Genomic DNA, 22839 nt, shown 5'->3' on the forward strand with positions numbered 1-22839 from the left:
GAATATAATTATATCGTTATTAATTTCTTTAGATACGCGATTCCATATTATATTCCCTTTTAATAAAAGTCTAAAAGTATGCTTGTTGACTCCGGTATCACGTTAGTTAAAGACTTGGAAGCTTAAAATGTTTAGGGAGAAATGGAATACTGGTGTGTATGTTTTCTTAAGCATCAAAGTCTTAAATGTGGTTATTTTGGAAACGTTCTTACGTGCTCCTTCTGACTATATTAAGTTTATATACTTAGTAAAAAGTTATAATGTTTTAACCTTTTCTGCGAATATGCACGTTATTGCAGTAAACAAAAGCATAATTTTAGAATTTGATTAATAGAGAATATAATATGGAATCGCGTATGTAAAGAAATTTATAACAATATAATTATATTCATATACTATAGCTGAAATTATCACAGTAATACACTTTCTTTGGATATGTCTGCTTCAGTTTCACTCTTTCGCACATAGTTATGTCTGTGGCGTAGTGGCTTAAGCATGTGCTTTGTATGTCTCAGCTTGGGTGTTTGAACCCAGCTATCATCAGAACATTTCTTTTAACAAATACAAATTTATTTCAAAAACTAAAATAGCAAATATTGTGGAAACTATATTGACATTTATATATTTCTTAATATCACAACATGTTCAAAGCTAATTATTTATTTATAACAATGAAAAATGTCAAACTGCTACTACTGTCATTATAACTGATAATAAATATTATTGACACTATATTAGATTTGTTGGTATTTCTAAATATCACAAAACGTTCAAAGTTCACATCCTTGTGAGACAATCATGACATTCTCATCCAATCTAAGGTTATATGTTTTTTTCATCTTGAAACCATGATCTGTTTCTGCAGACTGTCTGCAGGACAGTCCAAGCATTATGTTACTGCATGAATTCTGGCACAGACAACAATGAGAGCTCAAAGCTGGCACAGGCCTCTCAAAGTGACAGGGTATCAAACACTTTGAGGATACAGAGTGCTCATACTTACATCACACCTAATGAAAACTCTGGAAAGGCTTGTACTGGACCACCTCAGAACCCTGGTGAGTACAGCACTGGACCCCCTGCAGTTTGCCTACTGGTCACACCTGGGAGTGGAGGATGCAGTCATCTATCTGCTACACAGAGCTAACTCTCACCTGGAGAAGATGGGGAGCATTGTGAGAGTTATGTTCTTTGACTTCTCCAGTGCCTTTAACACCATCCATCCATCTTTACTGAGAGATAAGCTAAGGGCGGCGCAGGTGGACACTCCCCTGCTGTCCTGGATTATAGACTATCTGACCTGCAGGCCACAGTATGTACGGCTACAGAGCTGTGTGTCCGAACAGGTTGTTAGCAGTACTGGGGCTCCACAGGGGACTTTCCTTGCTCCATTCCTGTTCACCTTTTACACCTCTGACTTCAGGTACAACTCTGAGACATGTCATCTGCAGAAGTTTTCAGATGACTCTACAATTGTGGGGTGTATTAGAGAGGGGTGGGAGGAGGAATATAGGAGCTTGATTACCAATTTTGTGGAGTGGTACCATCTCCAGCTTAACACCAGCAAGACCAAAGAAATGATCTTTGACTTTTGAAGGAATAAGTCTCCGCTGAACCCTGTTTCCATCCAGGGTGAGGACATAGAGGGCGTACAGTCCTACAAGTACTTAGGGGTACACCTGGATGATAAGCTGGAGTGGTCTGGTAACACTGATGCCCTGTACAAGAAAGGTCAGAGCCAACTCTATTTTCTTAGGAGACTCAGGTCCTTTGGTGTGTGTGGAACACTGCTACACATTTTTTTATGAATCAGTGGTGGCAGCGGCCATCTTCTACGCTGTGGTGTGCTGGGGCAGCAGCATCATGACAAAAGATGCAAATAGGCTCAATAAACTCATCAAGAAGGCTGGCACTGTGCTGAGGATGAGCCTTGACCCCATGGAGGTGCTGGCTGAGAGGAGAATGCTGAAAAAGCTCACATCCATCATGAACAACACCTCTCATCCGCTTCATGGGACTGTTACTGGGCAGCGGAGCACTTTTAGCAATAGACTGCTCCAGCTACGGTGTTCAAGGGAACGTTTCCGCAGGTCTTTCCTCCCGGCGGCTGTCAGGGTGTATAACGCTGCCCTAGGCTAGGACTTTTAGCCCTTCATTTGCTCCTCTATGGACAGCATGTTTACTCCATTGTACTTTTTGGACAATCAGTCTGTATAAACCTATGCACATTTTGCACATATTTTATTGTTTTTACAGTGACTATGATCAGCACATTTTGCACACACCTATGTACTTATTTATTCTATACTTTATTCTGATGTCTGTTTTGCTTGTCTTGGGCTGGACTGCTGTAACACATCAATTTCCCTATGGGATTAATAAAGTATTATCTATCTATCTAGATGGGTGAGTGACCTTAAAACACTTAATTGACTTCTTCAGGTCCTTCAGTATAGAGCAGCGTTTTAGTATTGCTGTCAGTCCTGTTATTTACACCGTAAAAGACAAAGATCCACAATGCTTTCTTGTTGAACCTGATAACAGCGATATTTATATCTAAAGGCATAATTCTAATAAAAACAATGATGAGAAGAAGTGCAATCTGTTAACCCCAAACCAGCCCTGCTGACAATGAGAACTGGTAGAGACAGGACAGTAAGACTATCAGCTGCAGAGAAGATGTCATACAGGAAAAGGACTGTCCATCTCTATTGGTGCCTCATGGCTCTGAGCATGAGCTGGAGAACTGAATCTTGTAGATGCAGGGAGATAAGCTAAGAGAGAGCAGCTGTAGTATAACTGATAGTGTATTTCTAAATGCTGAGGATGTTTGGCAGGAGTTAAATGCTGTATTGTGAATTCTGTCTGAAACATAAGGCAGGAGTCATCTTCCCAACATAAACTCTGGTACTGTTAGCAAATTAAGGCCAGTTCATAGAAAAATTAGCAAGTCGTCGACAGGCAGCAAATTAAACGCAAAAAAGATTTTGATTAATTCGAAACTGAGAGGGCACCTAGAGGATTACATTTAAAACTAGACAAGTGTAGGGTTTTCAATACAATTGTAAACTTCAAAATACTAAATGTGAGACAGTAGGCTAGAAACTGTCACACACCACTCCTCTTTTGCTTTCATTCTCAGAGAAAGGGAAGCACATCGTGCAGCTCTTCTCTCTGTGGTTTCTGTGGGCTATTTCTTCTGTACTTTGGCCTGCAGACCTGTGTTCCTGTACGTATACACACTTCTCACAGTGTGAGGAGTGTTTTCATTTCTCAGAATCATCAGTGTGTTTAGTCTTCAAAAGAATCTCTGTAACTGCCATTTTGTCTGGTGATGTCCCACTCCTCCAGACACCAATGCCTCTTGCCTGCCCTGTGGCTCAGGGCACACTTCTCCACTGGGCTTGACCACTGAGCTAACCCAGAATACACATGTTCCTTGATGCCCCAACATCCTTTATCCTTTCTAATTCATGTCATCACAGGGACCCCCAGGCTACTCAGCCCAGTCCAGCTCCAGACAGATCCCCTAGGTCCTCTCCTGAGAGAGGCCAGTGAGTCCCCACACAATCACCCACCTGTTCAAATGCCTCGGTACAGCATCTGTTGCTGTTGATGTTGTTTGATCAGGAAGACCTGTCCTTTCCAAGTACCTGTGGTATCTCTTCTATTCCACTCAGTCATTCAGTGGTGTGCACCCCTATCCTAATAGCTGATGACTTTCTCAGTAATATAAACACACAACAGGACAGGAGATATAGTGAGACAGAGCAGATAACAGAAAATGCCTCAGTAATAAACACACACAACAGGACAGGAGACACACCAAGAGAGAGGAGTTAACAGAACATTTCTCAGCAATAAACACACACAACAGGACAGGAGATGCACTTGAGAGAGAGGAACAGACCGGACCTGCACTGACTGTCCGCTGTATCATAGGTATGTGTTTTATACATAAGAGCTAGGAAATCCTGTAGGACAGTCCCTGCTCTGTGTTACTGTTTGTAATGAGCTGAATACAGATAAGACTCTGCACAAGATTGTCTCCTTTATGACGTATCTATACTGTATGTACAGTAAGAGCTGGAAGACCCCAGCAGTGTGTCTGGGCTGCAGTACACTTCCAGCGCTGTGTTGCTCTATGTATTGTCCACAATAGAGACTGAATCTGTATAAAGATTGTCTCCTGTATCACATGTATCTGTTCTGTATATAAGAGCTGGAAGACCCCAGCAGAGTGTCTGTCCTGCAGGACAGTCCAAGCACTATGTTACTGCATGAATTCTGGCACAGACACCAGTGAGAGCTCAAGGCTGGAACAGGCCTCTCAAAGTGACAGGGTATCAAACACTTGGGGGACACAGAGTGCTCATCTAGATGGGTGAGTGACCTTGAAACACTTGATTGACTTCTTCATGTCCTTTAGAATAGAGCAGAGTTTTAGTATTGCTGTCAGTCCTGTTAATTACACCGTAAAAGACAAAGATCCACAATGCTTTCTTGTTGAACCTGATAACAGCGATATTTATATCTAAAGGCATAATTCTAATAAAAACAATGATGAAAAGAAGTGCAATCTGTTGACCCCAAACCAGCCCTGCTGATGAGAACTGGTAGAGACAGGACAGTAAGACTATCTGCTGCAGAGAAGATGTCATACAGGAAAAGGACTGTCCATCTCTGTTGGTGCCTCATGAATCTGAGCATGAGCTGGAGAACTGAATCTTGTAGATGCAGGGAGATAAGCTAAGAGAGAGCAGCTGTGGTATAACTGATAGTGTATTTCTAAATGCTGAGGATGTTTAAAGTTTGGCAGGAGTTAAATGCTGTATTGTGAATTCTGTCTGAAACATAAGGCAGGAGTCATCTTCCTGACATACTGTAGACTCTGGTACAGTTAGCAAATTAAGGCCAGTTCATAGAAAAATTAACAAGTCGTCGACAGGCAGCAAATTAAATGCAGTAAGATTTAGATTAATTCGAAACTGAGAAGGCACATGTAGGATTACATTTAAAACTAGATAAGTGCAGGGTTTTCAATACAATTGTAAACTTCAAAGTATTAAATGTGAGACAGTAGGCTAGTAACTGTCACACTCCACTCCTGTTTCGCTTTCATTCTCAGAGAAAGGGAAGCACATCGTGCAGCTCCTCTTTCTATGGTTTCTTGTGGGCTATTTCTTCTGTACTTTGGCCTGCAGACCTGTGTTCCTGCACGTCTACACACCTCTCACAGTGTGAGGAGTGTTGTCATTTCTCAGAATCATTGGTGTGTTTACTCTTCAAAAGAATCTCTGTAGCTGCCATCTTGTTTGGTGATGTACCACTCCTCCGGACACCAAACCCTCTTGCCTGCCCTGTGGCTCAGGGCACACTTCTCCATTGGGCTTGACCACTGAGCTAACCCAGAATACACCTATTCTTTGATGCTCCAACATCCTTTACCTGTCTAATACATGTCATCACAGGGACCCCCAGGCTTCTCAGACCAATCCAGCCCCAGACAGATCCTCTAGGTCCTCTTCTGAGAGAGGCCAGTGAGTCCGCACACAATCACCCACCTGTTCAGATGCCTCGGTACAGCATCTGTTGTTGTTGATGTTGCTTGGTCAGGAAGACCTCTCCTTTCCAAGTACCTATGGTATCTCTTCTATTCCACTCAGTCATTCAGGTGTGTGTCCCCCTGTCCTAACAGCTGGTGACTTTTTCAGTAATATAAAAATACAACAGGACTGGAGATGCAGTGAGAGAGAGGAGATAACAGAAAATGCCTCAGTGATAAACAAACACAACACAGCAGGACAAAGTGAGAGAGAGGAGATAAGAGAAAATCCTTCAATAATAAACACACACAAGAGGACAGGCAACACAATCAGATAGAGGAGATAACAGAACATCTCTCAGTAATGAACACACACAACAGGACAGGAGACACACTAAGAGAGAGGGGTTAACAGGATTAGTTAACAGGAAAGGATTTAATTATTGCAAATGACTCTTTTGTCTCCCACTGCTCTCCCCTTGATCTAGGCCACTCTGACCAATTAGCTATTCTTTTCAATCTGGAATTACCTGTTTCTAACATTTCCCCCTCACGCTCTGTAAATTTCTGCAACTGGTGATCAATTGATCACCTAAGGTTTGCAAATTCTTTTCTGTTCTCCTTATCTTGCTTCTCTTCCTCTGACCCTCTAAAGGACAAAATACAGTTACTTGACCCTTGACACCTTTGCTCCTTTAAAAACTCAAACCATTTCCTTTTCTCGCCCTGCCCCCTGGTACAATGACCATCTGCGATCCAAGAAGGCAGCCTCTCGCAAACTTGAGCGTTGGTGACATCTTTCTGGCCTAAATGTACATTATCAGGCTTGGAGAGATTACTTGTCTGAATATAAGGTTACTATAGAGTCTGCTAGATCCACCTACTTTTCTCAAATCATTGAAAATCATCAAAACAACCCCAGACATCTTTTCTCCACCATCAACAGAATGCTCAAGCCAAACTGCACTACCATATTGCCTGTCTCATCACAACTTTGCAACACATTCTTAGATTTCTTTAGTTCTAAGATTGACAGCATCCGGCATCACATTCTCTCCAGTACGCATATCATTTCCATATCTCCTCCCTTCTCATCCAACTTTTCTGGTTCCCTTCTCTCCAGCTTCTCTCTTCTTGACTCAGCATCCCTCAACAAACTAGTTACATGCATGCAACCAACCACATCTATTTTAGATCCCATTCCCACCACTTTATTTCAGTCCTGTTTCTCTTCTCTCTGTCCCATTGTCCTCAATATTATAAATGAATCCATGAGCAATGGCATTGTACCAACGGTCCTCAAAACTGCTGCCATTACCCCCGTGCCAAAAAGGCCTAACATGGCTCTCGATAATCTTAACAATTTTCACCCCATCTCCAACTTACTCTTTCTTGCAAAAATTCTAGAACGTGCTGTCACACTTCAGTTACATAACCACCTCATGACAAACAACCTTTTCGTACCCCTCCAATCTGGCTTCTGTCAACGTCACAGCACAGAAACTGCCCTGGTCAAAGTCAGTAACGATCTTCTAATAGCTTCTGACTCTGGTTCTCTTTCTATACTCATACTTCTTAATCTCAGTGCTGCTCTTGACACTGTTGACCGTAACATCATACTTACATACTTTCTCATCTTGTGTTTGGAGCTTCTGACACTACTCTCAAATGGTTCAGGTCTTACCTCACTGATCGCTGTAACTTTGTCTCTCTTAATGGGTACAGGTCTGAAATTGGTCTTGTTATGTCTGGTGTCTTGTTATGTCTGGTGTCCCTTGCATTTCGGTTTCCACTTGGTCAGCTTTTAAGATCACATGGCCTCAGCTTTCATTTCTACGCTGACGATACTCAAATACACATCCATATTAAACCTGACACTAATGTGGCTGTCTCTATTCTATCTAATTGCGTCTCTGACATAAAAATTTGGATGGCTCAAAACTTCCTTCATCTTAACTGCGACAAGACTGAGGTCATGCTTATTGGCACCCCCCATCAATTTCGTAAAGCCAGTCCTGTAACCATATCTGTAGATGGTTCTGTACTTCAATCTAAATTGAAAAACCTTGGGGTTATATTCGATTCTGGCTTAACGTTCGACCCACATGTGTAGCATACTGTCAAAACATATTTTTTTCACCTCAGAAAAATCGCTAGACTACGCCCTATGCTATCACTAACTGTGGCTGAAAACCTGATCAACACATTTGTGTTCTCTCGATTCGACTACTGTAATGCTCTACTCCCTGTGGTATCGAAATCTACTTTGAACAAACTGCAGGATGTCCGAAATTCAGCAGCCAGAATCCTGACCAGGTCTAGTGCAAATATAAGGCAGGAGTCATCTTCCTGACATAGACTCTGGTACAGTTAGCAAATTAATGCCAGTTCATAGAAAAATTAGCAAGTTGTCGACAGGCAGCAAGTTAAACCCAGAAAGATTTAGATTAATTCGAAACTTAGAGGGCACCTGGAGGATTACATTTAAAACTAGACAAGTGTAGGGTTTTTAATACAATTGTAAACTTCAAAGTACTAAATGTGAGACAGTAGGCTAGTAACTGTCACACACCACTCCTATTTCGCTTTCATTCTCAGAGATAGGGAAGCACATCATGCAGCTCTCTCTGTGGTTTCTGTGGGCTATTTCTTCTGTACTTTGGCCTGCAGACCTGTGTTCCTGCACGTCTACACACCTCTCACAGTGTGAGGAGTGTTGTCATTTCTCAGAATCATTGGTGTGTTTACTCTTCAAAAGAATCTCTGTAGCTGCCATCTTGTCTGGTGATGTCTCGCTCCTCCACTAACACTAATGTCTCTTGCCTGCCTCTCTGTGATTGCTTTGGGCTATTATCTCTGTAGTTAGGGTTGTAGACTGCACGTCCTGCATGTACTCACACGTCAAATAGTGGGAAAGGATGTACATTCTCAGAAAAATTAGGACATTTTAGCTCAACTGATAAGAAATTGCAAGATATTTTGATGCATGTGTCAGTTCTACTTTGGTGCTCGGATAAAAGCCCCATGTGGCACTTGAGATTTTGTCATTTTCAGGTCCACACAAGACATCTTAGTAGAGTGGTGGGTGTTGTGGACCCAGAGACATGTTCTTAAATCTCATACACTTACATTGAGCTTTTTTGGACACTCCACTCAATGCGCTTTACGGTTAATTAGGACTCTCTTCTACCACCCCTCGTGGATCATGAGACAGCACATTTTTACAGTATACTTTCCCTGTCACTACACTGGGGCATTAGGACACAAACCAGATGGTAAGCACCCCCTAATGGTCCCACTAACACCCCTTCCAGTCATTCCAGATAATCTGGAGAAGGAACTCTCACCTTAAGTCTTCTTCTCCTGTCCTGCTCTGTGTCTTTTTTCTCTCTCCCTTTCTCTGCACCTGTTTGTTTTATAAGCAGTGTTACTGGATTGTTGGTGACACTATGAGTGATTAACCAAGAACTCAATTAAGGTTTCCTACAGTAAACTACACAATTGCTTTGATGACTGAATCTCACATCTCCATATCTCTGAAAATATCTTCTTGCTTTGAAGCTCCGAGACCTGGTAATGTTGACACAAGCCAAGCGTTTCCCATTGTATCCAGATACTCAAAGATACTTCAATAGTCACTTATATTAGCCTTTAAGTCCATATATATATATTAATGTTACCCCACATGTTAGCTTACTAGTACAAGTGATTTAAGCATTCAGAATCTGAGCCCTTTACAGCTTGTGCTTGGCAAAACAATGGCTTAATCCTCAGTACTGTACTAAGAATGGGATCTCATTTATTCCATGGGTTCTACATCACAACTGAGCAGGCTGCTGGAGATAATCCCGAGACAGTATTGTGCTAGCAAGTACTCCACTCATACAGTATGCAGCACCATGCTAACTCAGGATGTTCATTGCAATTGACCCAGATCACTCAGTCTCCAAAGCAATAATGGTTACCCAGATATTCCTCTGTGTGAACATGGTTCAAGTGCTATCCTGATCTTCACATTAAGCAATACAGAGATATGCTGAGCTATTCAAGTTGATGAGTTGCAGAAATCTTTAAACAATCTTTGGAGAATTCTCTCACAATCAGTTAGAAGGCCTCAGTGTCAGCCAGTGTCTCCCAGGCCTCAGATGTGTCATATCTCAGCAACAGTGAGCCCTGTATTTTTAACTTTTACAACACAGCTAACATGCCAGAGCGGCCTGTGATTGTCTTCTTTGTTTTATTATTTCCTTTATCAGATTTCTAAACTGGTAATATTGTTCTTTTTAAAAGCAGACTCAGATCATCAAGGGGACACCAAGAAGAAAGACAGGAAGTGTTGTGAAAAAGAAGAGGGAAAGTTGTCAGACAGTTGTCATTTATCCAGCAGTGATGATGATGGTGAGCTAATCGCTCATTAATTTAATATCCTGTATTTCACTGCCCATCTGTACGACAGTCCTGTCACACTACTAACCCTCAGTCTACCAGAGCATCCTGTGAGCTGTACCAGTATTCTTCCACTGGCTTTTCCAGTGTTTGTTATTATTTTTATTTATTTTGTACTCCAAAAATCCTACTCTTCAAGCCTACTCTAGATAACTTAACAGCTGGTGGCTTTTTCAGTAATAAACACACACACCTGGACAGGAAATGCAGTGATAGAGAAAAATAGATAAAGTTTTGTTCCACAATAAACACTAAGCTTCTGATTTAAGTGACAATGGCGTTCTTTAATATAAATACAGGACTCATTTTCTTGGCATGATCTTCTTCATTACTAATCTATTTGCTTTCTTTCATGATATTCCTTTCCAGGAACACATATTCCAGGCACTTCAATTGCAGGTACGTTTGTGCCCTTTAAAGTTTACCAAATGTAATGAACAGAACAACACGAGCAAATGTACAAAACCATGACACACAAGGGAGACAAGTAATAAATTCACAGAACAGGAGAGGAGACAGAGTGAGAGAGAGGGGGGATAACAGAGAATCATTCAGTAATAAACACACATAACAGGACAGGAGACACACTGAGAGAGACAATAACAGAGAATCCTTCACTAATAAATACAACGTAAGTTTGGCTTTTGATTAATAATGTCAAAGTAAAATTCACAGGTGTCTACTGTGAGGACTTGGTGAGGAGCTGGTGAAAGTAACGTATGCCTTCATAGTGTGACAAATTATGGCTTTTCGGAGTATGTATACCACCAGTTTAGTATAGAATATCTCATTTACGAGCAAGAAAATGCATTTTAGACAAATGCTAAAGGACTGTAATTGCTGGTGTTTTCGCCCTCTAGTGGTGTCCAGTGGCATTGCACTGAGAAAAGTAATTGTCTATGCTCTGTCATAATATGTAAAACAACAGAATCTTAAAAGGATATATTTTCATTTTCACATCATTGTAAGTCAGTATATTATCCATTGTTTCTTATTTTAGAGATGTGTTTGCCTGACAATAGAGATTGATGATACAGTTCCACCCCAATCCAGGGTTTGCTTTCTGTAACTGGGTCCACCTCATACAGGCATGCAGCTTATTGAGCTCTTACTCAGTTTCTATTGTGTGTCAGAGGGCCAAAAGAAGAAGGCCATCAAGGAAAATTGTTTTCAGGTACTCCTGGAAACAGCACCTTCCTCCGAGGCCTAGGGACAGCCAGAGGAAGTAAAGGCCTCAGATGGGAAAAGAAGAGAAGAGCCTTCTCAAGACGATGACAGAGAGCATCCTTGCCACTGACATGGACCACTGTGAGATCACCCTTGACATAACAGGCAACTACAATAGCAAGACCTGGAGAGAGCCTGGTGTACTCCCCACAGGCTCCAAATGATAGGAGTTATATTTAGGCATGACAGTGCTTTGGATTAGGGTAAGTACAAAAAGAAGAGAGTTAAACATTCACTCGATCCATTATGACACCGATGTTTACCTTTCTTACCGGTGATGTCAGGAGGCTAGCAGACCGAGTGAAAAGACAGGCAGTCTTTCACCACTTGGCCTCCATGCCATTCTCGGTATGTTTCTTACGGGAAGTCCACCTGAGGGATGAAAGTGACAAGCTGATGGTGCTTGGCCGAGATTTTAACGTCAACCGCGAAAAGGGCATCGACGCCAGTCTGGCATAGCTGGAGTCTCTACTCAAGTAATTCTCCCTTTTGGATGGCTTCAGATGGTGTTGCCCCAGCGACATGGGAATGCCTTGGAGAAACTCTTGGGGAGTGTGCAGTTGCCTGGATTACATCTTTGTGCACAAGACCTGCTCCCTGGAATCCACGGTGGTGTTCCCGGTGTGGTATTCCGACGACAACTGCATGATAGTGGTGGCTAACACCAACCTGCCGGCATTCAGTTGTGAGTACTGGAAGTTAAACTGGGAGATACTTGAGGAAGACTGCTTCAAGGCACGATTCAGGGAACACTACAAGAGCTGGGCCTATATGAAGTGCGGCTACATCTCAGTAGTGGAACAGTGGGAAGCAGTGAAGGAGAGAACCCAAACCCCGACAAAGACCTACTGCAGATGGAAGGCGACCAGGGAGAGGAAGGAGGCAGCACAGCTCCAGAAACAGCTGGAAGAGAAGTACAGCTCAGCAAACAGGGGTGGAGCCTTCAATTCCGACAGAGCTAGGGACCTGAGGGAGAGGATCAGCAACCTGTACACTGAGAAAGCCAAGGCTTTTCTGTTCAAGGCACAAAAGGAACATTATGAAAATCATGAAACATGTTCCTCTTATTTCTTTAATCAGGTCTGGAGAGCCTAGAAGAAGAGGGTCATCCACAGCCTGAGACAGGGGGAGATGGAGAAGTGCTGGATGAGGGCATCACAGTAGAAGTGGTGACTGCATTCTACAGAGAGCTTTTTCAGAAATGCAGATAGAGGTGGAAGCAGGTGCTGCATTTTTGAAGGAGCAGAATGCAAGAGTACTGAAGGAGGTGAGGTAGGACGGGAGATGTTCTGTCAGGAGAAACTGGGAGACACCATGAGGAAAGGTGTCAGCTCCCTGCTCTTCAAAGGTGGGGGACGGGGTGCTGCAGACCTCAGGAACTGGAGACCTATTACCATGTTCTGCATGGACATCAGGATCCTGTCCAAGCTTCTGTCCAGAAGACTGAGGACCACCCTGCCCCACATCATCAACGGTGACCAGATGTGTGGGGTGGAGGGACAATCCGTCAGCTGGAACCTCCAGCTCACCAGAGGCACCATCGCCTGGGCTAAGAACCGGAACGTGCCCTTGATGATGGTGAGCCTGGTCCAGGAGAAAGGCATTGACAGAGTAAACCACAGCTATGTTTTCAGAGTGCTGGAATGCTTCGGTTTTGGAGAGAGTTTCAGGCACTAGGTAAAGATACTGTACTCTGAACTGAGCAGCAGAATCAAAATAAACGAACAACTGGGGCAGTTCATTCCCCAGGTGTCCGGGTAAGACAAGGGTGGCCTCTTTAACTTCTCTATTTTCTCTTCACAGAGCAATAGCAGATGCAGTGAGACAGGACCCTGTCTTCGATGACCTGGCAATACCGGGACATGCAGGGGAAACCCTGAAGATATCCTAGTACGCAGACGACACAACGCTGTTCCTGGGCTCAGACAGGGGGTTGAGGGGGGCCCTGCAGATCATGGAGCAATACTCCAGAGTCTTGGGGTCGAAGCTCAACCGCCGGAAGAGCAAAGATAAATTCTTCGGACCCTGGAAGGACAGGACAGTGGCATTGGAAGGTCTTATCTCTGCACAGAGCCCCTCAAGATATTGGGGGATTTGTTCCAGAGCCAGGACAACGAGACCATGAACTGGACTAATAGGGGATCATCAAGGTGAAAGCATAGCTAGGTCTGTGGAAAATGCATTCGCTGACACCTTACAGGGAAAGTGATAGTGTTTAAAGCAGACATCCTGCCGGCTTTGGTTTACCTGGCGATGGTGTTCCCGCTGCCTGCCAGACAAACACTGCAAGGAATGATCTTCAAGTTTGTCTGAGGCAGCAGGTGTGAGTAAATCACAAGAAACCGGATGTACCAGCCAGTCAAGGAAGAGGGAAGAGACACTTTCCCCTAAAACATAACTGACCTCTGGATCTAAGACTGTAAGCCAGATGTTCCCAAGAATCTCACAGACAGATCGGCGCCAGGAACGATCATTGATCATGATAGTTGGGCTGCATCCCTACTCTAGGAGCTGTTCCTTATCAGAAAGCCAACCATTCCTAAATCAGGGCACACATTAGGCAGTGCTGGTTTGGCTGGATTTGTGGGAGAAGGAGGGAGAAATTCCTGTTGCGACGTACTCTCAGCGGGCTCTCTGAAGACTGGCTAGTTAGTCCTGGCTTACTAGCAGAGTTTGTGCACATGGAAAGTGACTGCGGGTCCAGACAAGTCATACTCTTTAGATGGGAAGAAGACTGGTTCATTCCCGATGTTGCTTTAATCCTGAATCCTGAGATTCAGCTGTCCACAGTTTCCGACCGTAGGCTAACCTCGGGCGTAAAGTAAAGTCTTGGCACTCGGACACACTGGCCGTTACGTGATTGTCCAAGATGGGTCTGAGAATGTCCTGGAGGAGCACCTTCTGTGCCCTGTGCTGCCTGTTTTATCTGGAGGAACTACGGTCATTCATTGGTTGAATGTTTCGTGGGCATTCGAGACCCACATGGGGTTACCCTGCCCTACCAGTTCCTGATTGGCTGATCGAGGTGGAGGATGAGTAACTATGCTCTCTGACATTAGGGTTGTAAACAACCTGGGATGAGACTCTCCCAAGGAATCTCCCAGACAGTAAGGCACCAGAGATGACCATTTATTAGGGTGGTTGGTGAATCTCCTTGGGAACTGTTCCTTATCAGGAAACTCTATCAGCTAGATAAACACCTTAAATGTGAACCAAATGGAATGGCCTCTCTGTATCCAGCACCACTGAGATGAGGGAGAGGGGGCTGGCAAGGGAGCAGAAAACTTAATTCCTGTATTTTTAATAACCCTTGCCACTACAATGACTATTTATATCCTGGGACTTCTATTGTCAAGTAGCAATCCAATCAATTCTATTTTTGAACTCAGAAGCTACAGTTAGAATATAAGGTTTAGTTTCTAAAAGCTGTACTGGATCTATTAGAATGACAAATTGATGAAGTAGCAGCTTGGAAATACAGAAAATATTGATGTTATGACTTCAATTTGACAATTACGGGGATCAAATGAATATTTAATCTTTTTTAATTCTGTCGTGTTTCAGACGTTTTCATGAAAGGTCATTCTGTATAGATTAAAGTACTTGATAAGTATTTTTATACTAACTCTGACAGAACAAAATATCACCTTGCTTGCCAATTAATATATCTTGAACAACAGTCCACCCTAAATCAGTACGGAATTTATAAATGTGGTGTTTATTCATATCGGTCACAAACAACATCACTGCCACCTTGTAACCTAGTCTCATTAGATCTCAGTTGAGCACAGCTGGGCCAGATCAGAACCACAGTGGGGGACCTCCAAGGAAAACCAGGTTCCTGCTGTCAGTGGGCCTGGTGAACCAGAATTTACAAACAATCCCAGCATGCTGCTGGAGTGCTGAGAGACTAAGACTTTATTATCTCCAAGGGGGCAGTTTGTTTTACAGCAGCTTTATACAGACGGACAGAAAAAAACATGACAAGAACAACAATATACATACATATTTGTATAGCAGTCAAGTGTTAAGTGATGATATGGCAACACGTATGATTGAGAACTTAAATCTGTTGCTTTTGGAGTTGGGGAGTTGGTATTTGCATTCTGATGGGAGTAACTGGAAATGATTAAACAAGGGGTGTGAAGGATCGTCACAGATGGATTTTGCTTTACACAGAACATGTGAATGATAGATGGAGGAGAGGGCTGGAAGATTAACACCAATGACCTTCTGACATATTTTCAAAAGACTGCCCAGTTTAGTTTGTTCTTGCTCCTCAGATTCAGGTTTCCAAACCAGCAGATCAGGGTGAAAGTTAGAATAGATTCAATGATGGACCAATAATAACAACCTTAAATTTAACAACCTTAAATGCTTGAGCTTCCTTAAGAAAAAAAAGATGTTGTTGTCCTTTGTTTTTCTCTACTCAAGACGCTGTGTAAGTCTGGAACAAGGTTCCCAGCCATGTTGTTACAATACTCTGGCTTCTTTCAAGTAACAGCCACATGAGATTCTCAGATCAATGAGATAGTAGTGACCAAACAACCTTGATATGCCCAATGGCTTCCTCTTGTTTCCCTTTCTTTGTTTCTTAAATCTTCACAGGCTGTGAACCACACAAATTGCAAAACACGTTGAGTGGAGTGTCCAGAAAAGCGCTATATAAGTGTAAGGAATTCTTCTTCTTCTTATTATTATTATTATTATTATTATTATTTAGTGAAATTTCCATGTCCTTTCCAGGAAAATTTGACACAGATCTGAAAAGTCAACAGCCAGGGTAAGACACTGGTGATTTTAAGATCATTAAAGAAGAGCAAAGAACACAAAGTGAAATTCAGTGTCAACTTTATAGCCTACCAACCTTTGGGTTTTTGGTTGGCATGAAATAACAGAGATACAAAGAAGAGAAAAAAGTCTTCAATAGCATGCATGTATCCAATACAAAATACAATACTACATTCCAGTTAAAAGAGATCCAACAATTTACCAAACAATAAGCGCCGGGTCCAAAATATCCCTCTCCAGAACCCAAGATCTCTCTTCGGGGCCATAACTCTCCCAGTCCACAAGATACTGGAGGGTACCATGGTGCCATCTGTAGTCGAGGATCTTGTGGACTGTATACGCCAGGCGCCCCTGAATAATACGCAGGGGTGGTGGGCGAGGTTGGGGAGCCGCGAGGGGCGAGCAGTGGAATGGTTTCAGGATAGAGACGTGGAAGGACGGGTGGATTCTGAATGTGGGGGGAAGCACGAGATGATAGGTGACTGGGGTGATCCGGGAAAGGATCCGGAAGGGACCGATGTATCTCGGACCTAGCTTCTTGGAGGACAGGCGTAGAGGTAGGTTCTTAGTGGCTAACCAGACAAACTGTCCTTTCCAAAAACTAGGGGCTGGCCTGCGATGTTGGTTAGCAAAAGTGGCCTGGCGCTGGGTCAACTTGTTGAGAGCTGTCCTAGCCACTTTCCAGGTTCTCCACAGCTTGGAAATATATTGTTGCACCGAAGGGACATCCATAACCGGAGGGGTTTTGGGAATGAGAGAGGGTTGATATCCTAAAGAACAGAGGAAGGGAGAAAGTCCTGTGGAGGAGGATGTGAGTGAGTTGTGGGCATACTCTGCCCAGGAAGCAGCGACGATTAATCATCCTTTGAAGTGGAGGTGAAGGCTCTGAGAAAGGAAAGGAGGCTTTGGTTAGTTCTTTCAACCTGCCCATTGGCCTCAGAGTGATATCCAGAGGTTAAAGATACATGGGTCCCCAGAGCTTGACAAAAGGCTTTCCAAAAGGCAGAGACAAATGGGGAGCCCCTGTCAGAGACCACATCCCTGGGCAAACCATATATACCAAAGACATGCTGAACAAACAGCGTCACCATTTCCTGGGCTGTGGGTAATGCTGGGAGGGGGACAAAACAGGCAGATTTGGAAAAGGGATCGGAGACCACTATGATTATCGTATTGCCTTGACTGTTGGGAGATCAGTGATGAAGTCCACTGCAATATGGGACCAAGGACGGTAGGGGACTGGAAGGGGGTGAAGGAGACCAGTTTTCCTGACACATGGGGTCTTGGTTCTGGCGCAGATCGGACATGCCCAAATATAATTGGCAACATCAGCTCTCATGGAAGGCCACCAGAAGTCCCTGGTCAGGAGGTCCATAGTGCGTCTGATACCAGGGTGACCTGCGAACCGGGAGTCATGACCCCATGACCCCACTGCAACACTGCCGAATGCAAATTTTCCACAACAAAGAGTTTGTCTGAGGGACAACGGAGAGGGACTGTTGTTCTATCCAGGGCACGTCTGACTTGGTCTTCGATGGAGCAGCGAATCACTGCAACAACTTGGTTGGGCGAGATGATAGGTTCCAGTATGTAGTCCAGGTCCAGAGGGTCATGGAGCCGGGAAAGTGTGTCAGCCCTCCCATTCTTAGAGCCGGGCATATAGGTTATCACAAAATTGAAACACTTATAGTGAGGTGTCTGTGTTAAATCTGGGAGCTTCAAGGAAAGCTCTGGTTCGTGGTGAGACAGGAACGTAGTGGAAGAAGGTTAAACTCCCAGGTTAGGAGTGAGCAGTCTAGGAGTAGGGAGACGCGGAGACATTAAAGGTTCAGGATACTGAGAGTAGGGGAAGCTGGAGCAGTGACCTCAGTCATTTCCACGTTGGCTTGCTGGATACAAGACAGTGTGGAGTGGGATCAGGCACACAGAATCAACTGGGATGAGGTACTTCCCACCACTACTTTGAACACATGGTAAATCATGATTAATTTGGTTAAATTTGGGGTAAATGTGGCATATTCCCCTCATGCGATGTTACCGTCAAGGGGGATCTGTTACAGTGGCCTAGAGGTCATTTTATTGACAATTCGTGCTATTTTCCTTTACACTTTAAAGTGGGAATATAAAGACAAAAAACAGCAAAGATTTAAGATTATTGATGTTATGAAACCAAATGAAAATGTGTTTGAATATCCTCTGAATCCCCCTCTCCCCTTTAAGAAACACTGTTAGAAGACTCCTAATAGTTAATTCCTACACCCTTTTCCTAGTCTATCAGTTTGTTTGCACCTTGAATTAAAGCAATGACCTTTTTGCGGAATGCTCTGTCTTATGATCACAGCTGGATCTGTGGCATATTAATCATTGTATGTGTTCTGTGGGTGTCTGTTCTAATGTCTTGTCTCTAATGCCCTTTTTCCTTTTTTCAATGCTAAATATTTATTGGATATTGAGAGAACGTTGGCACTAAAAGTTTCAAATGCTCAGTCTAAGATTGTTAACTGCATCTCGGGTTTCAAGTAATAGTGGAGTTTAGGCGTGCACATTCCCATATCCCAATTTTCCCATTTTTCCCCCTGCTGGAAGAATGGGAGGTCACTCTTATTGCTCTTCTTGTGTTATTTACACCACTGTTTTGTAAGTGATCATCAAAAAATATATTATATGATATACAAGGTCAAATTGCAATATTAACAATTTTAATTACATTGATCTAAATAAAGTGCAGATATACAGTATTACAGATAAGATAGATAAGACTTTATTAATCCCGTAGGGAAATTGATGTGTTACAGCAGTCCAGCCCAAGACAAGCAAAAACAGACATCAGAATAGTTATAAAAACAAAAGACAACAAAATAAATATAAAATACCTAAATAATAAATACATAGGTGTGTGCAAAATGTGATGACCATAGTCACTGTAGAAACAATAAAATTATGTGCAAAATATGCATAAATGTATACAGACTGATTGTCCAAAAAGTACAATGGAGCAAACATGCTGTCCATAGATGAGCAAATGAAGGGCTAACAGTCCTAGCCTAGTCCTAGGGCAGCGTTATACACCCTGACACCCACCGGGAGGAAAGACCTATGGAAGCGTTCCCTTGAACACCGTAGCTGGAGCAGTCTGCTGCTAAAAATGCTCCGCAGCCCAATAACAGTCCCATGAAGCGGATGAGAGGCGTTGTTCATGATGGCTGTGAGCTTGGTCAGTATTCTCCTCTCAGCCACCACCTCCAGGGGGTCAAGGCTCATCCCCAACACAGAGCCAGCCTTCTTGATGAGTTCATTGAGCCTATTTGCATCTTTTGTCATGATGCTGCTGCCCACACAGAAAAAAAGTTGGCTCTGACCTTTCTTGTACAGGGTGTCAGTGTTACTTGACCACTCCAGCTTATCATCCAGGTGAACCCCTAAGTACTTGTAGGACTGTACCCCCTCTATGTCCTCACCCTGGATGGAAACAGGGTTCAGTGAAGACTTATTCCTTCGCAAGTCCAAGATCATTTCTTTGATCTTGCTGGTGTTAAGATGGAGATGGTTAAGATGACACCACTCCACAAAGTTGGTAATAAAGCTCCTATATTCCTCCTCCCTCCCCTCTCTTATACAGATGCAGCCATTCAAAGTGCGCGGTACACACACGTACCGGAGGTAATTGGCTACGGCGTCGCGCACTGTGACGCACGATGACGCGCGGTACTGCGGTACGTGATTGGTTGACAGACAGGGGCACTCGTGGTCCGTTGGTCTGTCGTAGAAAGATTTACAGTAAACGTCTTTACTGTGCCCGTTGTAGTATTGAATATTTATATGGAATTTTACCACTGAAGGGAAATCTTAGTACCTGAGCATAAAAAGAATAGGAGAATACTGCAATGCGTGTGAAGGCCATAAACGATATTAATTTTGGAACTTAAACGTACAGTATATGGCTGGTCTCTGTACTTTAAAGAAAAAATACACACCAGTATTCCATTTCTCCCTAAACATTTTAAGCATCGAAGTCTTTAACTAACGTGATACTGGAGTCAACAAGCATACTTTTAGAATTTCATTAAATGGGAATATAATATTGAATCGCGTATCTAAAGAAATTAATAACGATATAATTATATTCATGTTGCAAAAAAACTGCAACGGACATAAAAACTCCCTTGCTTTTAACAGAGCGTTCCATAATTTCTAACTATGAAAATTATTTAAACTGCGACACTTATCATTCAACCAGAGCTCGAAATATCACAAGGATCCTCTAGAGCACAGCAAAGATTGTATTAAAAGAATCGCGTATCTCAAGAAATGAATAAGATATAATTATATTAGTGTGTCTTAAACGGGCACAGTTAAGACATTAAATATACATATACATACTGTATACAGTACAGTTTGCATACGGTACCTAAATCTATCTTTTTTATGAGCACGTGAAAGGCATGGTGAATCGATTCTCAAAAATGACTGTACTCTGCATGATTGGAAACAAATGTGTGATTGCGAAAAGCTGTGGTGTTACTTTTACAAAGATGATGAAAAAAAGAATGTGGACCAGGGCAATACTTTGAGTTTACACTTACAGCTTGTCCAAGGTCATTCATTATTAATACTATCAGTAATATCTTCGTTAAAGACTTTGATGGCGACAGCCCAAACATGAGAGGTTGAGCTTAATTAGCTCCACCTTACGGAAATTCCGGATACTATTATTTTGCTTGCGGTATTATAGGAGAATTTACGGTAACTAGCGGTATTTACCGGTAACTCGCGGTAGACTGCGTACAGCACACCGGAAAATAATGCGGTATCGCCCGTGCATTTTGAATGGCTGCATCTGTACACCCCACAATTGCAGAGTCATCCGAAAACTTCTGCAGATGACATGCCTCAGAGTTGTTCCTGAAGTCAGAGGTGTAAAAAGTGAACAGGAATGGAGCAAGGACAGTCCCCTGTGGAGCCCCAGTACTGCTAACAACCTGTTCTGACACACAGCTCTGTAGCCGTACATACAGTGGCCTGCAGTAAGATAAGATAAGATAAGATAAGTGAGCATTTGTATCATCTATAATATAACTTATCTGATCAAACCTATCCAAGACTTTTGTTGGCTATTGAAGAGAGTGGAGTTTAATTTTACTATCTTCTCCACAAAATGGAACCTGAGCCCAAGAGGGTTTGGAGTGTCAGAACCTGGATCAATACATCTGAGTGTCTTGTTTGGGGAACTGTATCCGGAACCTTTCTGGCCTGCTCAGAGATCCCACCTTAGAGAATATAGTTGCAGAGAGACTTACCGAGACTTACGGGGAGATCTGGACTTAATGAGCACCCTACAATCCACATTATTAGGCTCTGAAGTTGCCTCGGCTAGGATTTCTGCTTGGTGTTTTTTACCAATCTGACTAAAATCAGACTTTTCAATACTGTCCCATTAAAAAGGATTGTCCTCTAAGCGATGTTAATTATAAATGACTTAATTTCAGATTGTCTGGCAAACATTGCTATTACTCGGTAAAAACAAAAGACTCTTTTGAGACTATTAACATTGGTCACGGCTTACTACAATTCTATGAAAATTACCTCCCACAGTATCGTTTCTAAACTCAAATGATGAGCACACACTGAATCATAGATTTAAAGAGCAGGATGTAGCTGATGGTGTTTATCTCACACACAGAAATATATACTGTGTGCAGAATCCATTGAAGCTTTGTCAAGTCACACTTATTTTACCAATTATTCTCTCTGATGCCTACTTCAGTGTAAATCCTTGCATGTGGTACCAAATAATGCAGAGGTTTATATGGATTTACTGGTACAATTTTAGTTGCAATAGTAAATTGTGCAAATTTACCTAGCTTGTTTCGGAAAAAATCCACAGAATAACAAGGAGTCTGCAAACACTGGTTCAAGACACACTGAGTGCATGTATCGATGCATCAAACAATGTGCTCATAACAGCATTCAGAGTCAATATGTGAATGTGCCCATATAGGAACAACTGTTCTTTATGTGAGGGTTATCAAGCTATGGTAGATATCGAGAAGAGATACAAAAACTAGGATTGTGCGTTTAATATAATATTGGTGACACCAACTTGTTAGACTGTCTCACTAACATGCTCAAATTCAGATACTCCTAAGTAACTGCTACTTTAATTAAATTGATATCAGCATGTATCAGGATAGCAACTGAATTCTCCAGGCGTTGAATATTTAATTGTATGACAGTGGAATCATAACTCCCACATAGAAAGACAAAGGAACAGCTGATGATCCCATCCGTGCTCTGCTGGCTTGATGCCACTCCAGTCCTTATGCAGCTCGAGGTATTCGGGAGAGAGAACAGAAGGATCTAGCTGTAGTCCTGCTCTGACAGCCAGGTTAGTGTTGAACTGGAGAAACCCAGTTTGCATCCAGTGTAGTGGCTACTGCTGAAAAATTAGATATTTCAGGTGTGTCAATGAAAGTCCAACTGTATTGCATCTGCCTGATCACTGGAGCACAGATGTAGCTTGCTAGTCTGTGCTGCTGCAGGCTCGATCTCAGACAGAATTCTGTCTTTATGTATGGGCTCACTCTCTAACTCAGAGCTTCGGGAAAAAAGTTCAAGTTCCAAAGTTTAGACAAGAGTTGTGTCAGTCATGTGATTCTGTTTGATTTGCAAGGTCTTCAACAGACAGAAGCAGTTAGAAGTGATGAGAGAACCACATATTCACGGGGAAAATATGGTTGGTGATTGCAAAATGTCCCTGTATGCAATGGAGTTCCACACCCTAGTTAAAAAGTTAAAAGAGTTTTAAAAAAAGAATTCAGAAAATGGTGGAA

General features: G+C 42.6%; 1 protein-coding gene, 1 long non-coding RNA gene and 1 gene segment (V, D, J or C); 1 reads left to right on the top strand and 2 right to left on the bottom strand.

The window, feature by feature from the left end:
• LOC148646936 (interferon-induced protein 44-like) overlaps nucleotides 1–22839 on the bottom strand; it is a 222119-nt gene that overhangs the window by 173276 nt on the left and 26004 nt on the right. The gene's annotated exons all lie outside the window — the stretch shown is intronic.
• Nucleotides 1–22839, bottom strand: part of LOC148646937 (Ig kappa chain V region K29-213-like) — a 619354-nt gene that overhangs the window by 60862 nt on the left and 535653 nt on the right.
• On the top strand, nucleotides 9827–18489 carry LOC148646938 (uncharacterized). Its single transcript, XR_015927689.1, has 4 exons — nucleotides 9827–9943; nucleotides 10361–10390; nucleotides 12299–12485; nucleotides 13022–18489. It is a non-coding gene; the product is annotated as an uncharacterized LOC148646938 (long non-coding RNA).

This window comes from Lepisosteus platostomus, chromosome 16, assembly GCF_059453375.1.
Source record: "Lepisosteus platostomus isolate fLepPlt1 chromosome 16, fLepPlt1.hap1, whole genome shotgun sequence".
Taxonomy (NCBI): Eukaryota; Metazoa; Chordata; class Actinopteri; order Semionotiformes; family Lepisosteidae; genus Lepisosteus; species Lepisosteus platostomus.